Genomic DNA, 6,137 nt, shown 5'->3' with positions numbered 1-6,137 from the left:
GAAGACACTCAACAAAAAGACGACACTAGCTAGAAGAAAGAGCGAAACACCATTAGCTATCATGACAGATGCATCGAATGTGACGGTAGGAGCTGTTCTACGACAGTTAGTAAATGGCACATGGGAACAGCTTTCATTCTTCTCAAAGAGACTGAACCCTACGCAAACGAGATATAGTACTTTCGGAAGAGAATTACCAGCAATTTACTTAGCAATAAAACATTTTCGACATATGGTAGAAGGGATCTCTTTTCAACGAATTTATTATCAAGCTGTACAATCGTATATATATATATATATGAAAATGTTTTGTTAAAGTACTAATTCCGTGAGGAAATGTGAACACTAATAACCAAGATTATAATACTGGATTACGTAATATGAATAACAACAATAGATTTAGTGAATATAATAAGACGGGTAAAATGTTTTGGTTACAATAATTAAAGGTCATTAAAGGTCATAGAGGTGTAAAATAAATAAATAAATAAATAAATAAGGTGATGAGTATTCATGAATAAAATAATGAGAATATAAAACATAAGTAAAGGGGGAATGGAGTAATAATAATAATAATAATAATAATAATAAAAGAATGATAATAATAATAATATTAAGGCCATGGTAACGATAATGATAAAACGTACTTCTTTTGTACGCATAGTTCTGGTTTGAGCTCATGGATGGTAAGAGCTTCGGCTATTTTTAAAAGTCTGATCCGAAGAAATCTTGGTAGATTTGAACGAATCATATAAACAACCTTAAAATCAGACTGTGGATTCGTCGAATGATTACAGTCGATTAGGTGTTTAACAAAACATTTTCATATATATATATACGATTGTACAGCTCGATAATAAATTCGTTGAAAAGAGATCCCTTCGCTGAAATCTGTGTTTTAATTTTAATATGGTAGAAGGCATAAATTTTACTGTTTACACGGACCACAAACCACTCACGAACGCACTAAGCGCAAAGCAAGATAATTACTCTCCGAGGGAGATCAGACAGTTAGAATTTATTTCCCAGTTCACTTCTGATATACGATATATTAAAGGCCAAGAAAACGAAGTAGCTGACGCACTATCAAGAACGACGATAAACACTCTCGTCCAATCTGAAATCGATTATCACGAATTAGCAGCATTACAAAACGTAGATGTCGAGTTAAACAGACTGAAGTCTGACAATACAACCTCTCTGGTACTAAAAGAAACTTCATTCGAAAAAGTGAGTATTATGTGCGATATTTCTACGGGCCGACCAAGACCATTTATACCGAAGCCTCTAAGACGAAAGGTTTTCGACACTATGCATAATATATCACATCCTGGGATAAAGGCCACGATCAAATTAATCAGCGAACGTTTTGTATGGCCAAGTATGAACCGGGATATTCATAATTGGACGCAAACTTGCATAAAATGCCAAAACGTTAAGGTACATCGTCACACCAGTTCCGCAATAGGTCCTTCTCGTCATCCTGATAGCAGATTTGAGCATATACATATTGACATTGTAGGACCACTGCCGATTTCAAATGGCTTTAGTTATATTTTTACCTGCATTGATAGATTTACGCGATGGCCTGTAGCAGTACCTATAAAAGACATTTCGGCCGAAACTATAGCCAAAACCTTAGTAGAGCATTGGATCTCTCATTATGGTGTGCCTGCAAATATTACAACCGATCGAGGAGCCCAATTTGAGAGCCACCTCTTTCAACAACTCACTGAACTCCTAGGAATCAAACGTATTCGGACAACATCCTACCATCCGATGGCGAATGGTATGGTAGAAAGATTACATCGGCAACTCAAAGCCTCTCTGACATCTGTTATTAGCAATAACGATTGGGCCAGCAAGCTCCCATTAGTCATGTTGAGTTTAAGATCAACAATTAAACAAGATATAGGATGTTGCCCAGCAGAGTTGGTTTACGGAACTACTTTACGTCTACCAGGAGAGTTTTTCACCTCAAGTAAAAGTGTTCCAACTGATTTAGCCAATTATGTACAACGTCTAAAACAGCATGAGTAATCTAAGAGTAACACTTCCGAGGCAACATCAACACCGTGTGTATATACCAAAACAACTGAGCGACAGTACTCATGTATTTATCAGAAGGGATAATGTGCAACGTCCATTACAACCGGCTTACGATAGTCCATTTAAAGTTATTAGAAGAAATGATAAAACTATTACAGTAGATAAAGCCGGATAAACGGATGTAATTAGCATGGACCGAGTCAAACCAGCTTTTATCGAAGCTGACGATCAGCCAGTACATACAGATCATTCGAAAATCGTCGAGTCACCGAAACGTAAGTCTCAATCATCAACGACATCGACGAACAAAAACGAAGAGAAACCAGTAACGACAAGATATGGTCGAAGAGTAAGATGGCCTCAACGATACATAGCTACGATTTTGAACTAATAATTTCTTTCGCATCTTCAGATGTGAATTTCTTTCCTCTTCGTTTTGTATGTGCACATCGAAAACTTTAATATGTCCATTATTATATATTCAACAAATTTTGCATATTCCAATATCAATGTATATAAACCTCTAAAAACACTAACGCATTATTTTGATCTGCTATTTAATCTGGCCTCACGCACATATACGAACTCAAGCTTACACGTACTTGTAGTAATTCACACGATAGTTCTATCAAACATCTTAATTTCATAAATTTCGATATTTACTGTCCTGTTAAGTTTAACACTGCTTGCTCTCTGCTCTGCTCTACGCTACACCGTATTGTACACGTTTACTCACTCATTCGGCTCTCACGCTCACTTGCCTGCATTACGGCACTGCTCTTTCATGCTTGCTTAACGTGCCCGTAATATTGGATACCTGTGTGTGGTTCAATAATAAACGCAATCAGCCCTTCGTATTCGCCTTCAGATTTATACACCGTTAGGACGTTTGCGAATAAAAAAATGTTAAACTTAACAGGACAGTAAATATCGAAATTTATGAAATTAAGATGTATGATAGAACTATCGTGTGAATTACTACAAGTACGTGTAAGCTTGAGTTCGTATATGTGCGTGAGGCCAGATTAAATAGCAGATCAAAATAATGCGTTAGTGTTTTTAGAGGTTTATATACATTGATATTGGAATATGCAAAATTTGTTGAATATATAATAATGGACATATTAAAGTTTTCGATGTGCACATACAAAACGAAGAGGAAAGAAATTCACATCTGAAGATGCGAAAGAAATTATTAGTTCAAAATCGTAGCTATGTATCGTTGAGGCCATCTTACTCTTCGACCATATCTTGTCGTTACTGGTTTCTCTTCGTTTTTGTTCGTCGATGTCGTTGATGATTGAGACTTACGTTTCGGTGACTCGACGATTTTCGAATGATCTGTATGTACTGGCTGATCGTCAGCTTCGATAAAAGCTGGTTTGACTCGGTCCATGCTAATTACATCCGTTTATCCGGCTTTATCTACTGTAATAGTTTTATCATTTCTTCTAATAACTTTAAATGGACTATCGTAAGCCGGTTGTAATGGACGTTGCACATTATCCCTTCTGATAAATACATGAGTACTGTCGCTCAGTTGTTTTGGTATATACACACGGTGTTGATGTTGCCTCGGAAGTGTTACTCTTAGATTACTCATGCTGTTTTAGACGTTGTACATAATTGGCTAAATCAGTTGGAACACTTTTACTTGAGGTGAAAAACTCTCCTGGTAGACGTAAAGTAGTTCCGTAAACCAACTCTGCTGGGCAACATCCTATATCTTGTTTAATTGTTGATCTTAAACTCAACATGACTAATGGGAGCTTGCTGGCCCAATCGTTATTGCTAATAACAGATGTCAGAGAGGCTTTGAGTTGCCGATGTAATCTTTCTACCATACCATTCGCCATCGGATGGTAGGATGTTGTCCGAATACGTTTGATTCCTAGGAGTTCAGTGAGTTGTTGAAAGAGGTGGCTCTCAAATTGGGCTCCTCGATCGGTTGTAATATTTGCAGGCACACCATAATGAGAGATCCAATGCTCTACTAAGGTTTTGGCTATAGTTTCGGCCGAAATGTCTTTTATAGGTACTGCTACAGGCCATCGCGTAAATCTATCAATGCAGGTAAAAATATAACTAAAGCCATTTGAAATCGGCAGTGGTCCTACAATGTCAATATGTATATGCTCAAATCTGCTATCAGGATGACGAGAAGGACCTATTGCGGAACTGGTGTGACGATGTACCTTAACGTTTTGGCATTTTATGCAAGTTTGCGTCCAATTATGAATATCCCGGTTCATACTTGGCCATACAAAACGTTCGCTGATTAATTTGATCGTGGCCTTTATCCCAGGATGTGATATATTATGCATAGTGTCGAAAACCTTTCGTCTTAGAGGCTTCGGTATAAATGGTCTTGGTCGGCCCGTAGAAATATCGCACATAATACTCACTTTTTCGAATGAAGTTTCTTTTAGTACCAGAGAGGTTGTATTGTCAGACTTCAGTCTGTTTAACTCGACATCTACGTTTTGTAATGCTGCTAATTCGTGATAATCGATTTCAGATTGGACGAGAGTGTTTATCGTCGTTCTTGATAGTGCGTCAGCTACTTCGTTTTCTTGGCCTTTAATATATCGTATATCAGAAGTGAACTGGGAAATAAATTCTAACTGTCTGATCTCCCTCGGAGAGTAATTATCTTGCTTTGCGCTTAGTGCGTTCGTGAGTGGTTTGTGGTCCGTGTAAACAGTAAAATTTATGCCTTCTACCATATGTCGAAAATGTTTTATTGCTAAGTAAATTGCTGGTAATTCTCTTCCGAAAGTACTATATCTCGTTTGCGTAGGGTTCAGTCTCTTTGAGAAGAATGAAAGCTGTTCCCATGTGCCATTTACTAACTGTCGTAGAACAGCTCCTACCGTCACATTCGATGCATCTGTCATGATAGCTAATGGTGTTTCGCTCTTTCTTCTAGCTAGTGTCGTCTTTTTGTTGAGTGTCTTCTTGGCGTTCTCGAAGGCCTGTATTGCCTCTGCTAATAATTGGAATGTCCGGGAGTGTCCCCGTAACGCATCGGTCAGTGGTTGAAGTATTGCCGCACAATTCGGAATAAAACGTCTGTAATAATTTATTAGTCCCATAAATCGTCGTAATTTCTTCCGTGTATCGGGCAACGGATAGTCTCTGATGGTATCGATTTCTGTAGAGATCGGTGTGATACCTTGAGAAGTTACCATGTGTCCAAGGAACTGTAAGGACCCTTTTCCAAACTCGCATTTCTCAATGTTTATGGAAATACCGTGATCTCTTAGTCACGCGAATAATTGTCGTAGTTGCTGTATGTGCTCGTCCATAGTGGAGCTGGCTACTAGTAAATCATCTATGTATGCGTATACTCCAGGTAAGCCTCTGATGACCTGGTCAATAAATCGTTGAAATGTTTGTGCTGCATTAGTCAATCCGAAAGGCATGCGTAAGAATTCATATAGCCCAAAAGGGGTTGTTACCGCTGTTTTTGATATGTCTTGTGGAGCGACCGGGATGTGATAATACGCTCTAAGTCAATCTTCGAGAATACTGTAGCACCTTCTATACTGTAGGTAAAATCATGGATGTGTGGTATAGGGTATCTATCGGCCATTGTTTGCTGTTAAGTGCTCGATAGTCTCCACATGGTCTTAATTCTCCGTTCTTTTTCGGAGCCATGTGCAATGGGGATGCCCACGGGCTGTTCGAAGGCCTTACTATGCCTAGCCTCATTAACTTGTCGAATTCCTGCTTTGCTATTGCTAGTCTTTTTGGGTCTAATCTTCTTGGCCTTGCATTAACCGGTGGCCCGTTGGTTATGATATGGTGCTGGATAGTATGCTTGAGATCCGTTTTACTGTACGTTACTTTTAAAAGCTCGGGAAACTCGTTTAACAATAATTTACGTGGGTCGTTGCGGCTTTTATCTACCACTAGATTCATAGAAACAGATTCTGTAAGTGTTCCCTTAATCGAAGTAGTATAAGTACCGTTTATGAGTCTGTGGCGCCGTGAGTCTACTAGTAAATCGAAGTTACATAGGAAATCGATGCCTATTATGGGTACTGATACGTCTGCTATAACAAAATCCCAGCGGTATGTAGCGC

Source organism: Schistosoma mansoni, chromosome W, assembly GCF_000237925.1.
Source record: "Schistosoma mansoni strain Puerto Rico chromosome W, complete genome".
Lineage (NCBI taxonomy): Eukaryota > Metazoa > Platyhelminthes > Trematoda > Strigeidida > Schistosomatidae > Schistosoma > Schistosoma mansoni.
This window is presented reverse-complemented; position numbering follows the sequence as displayed.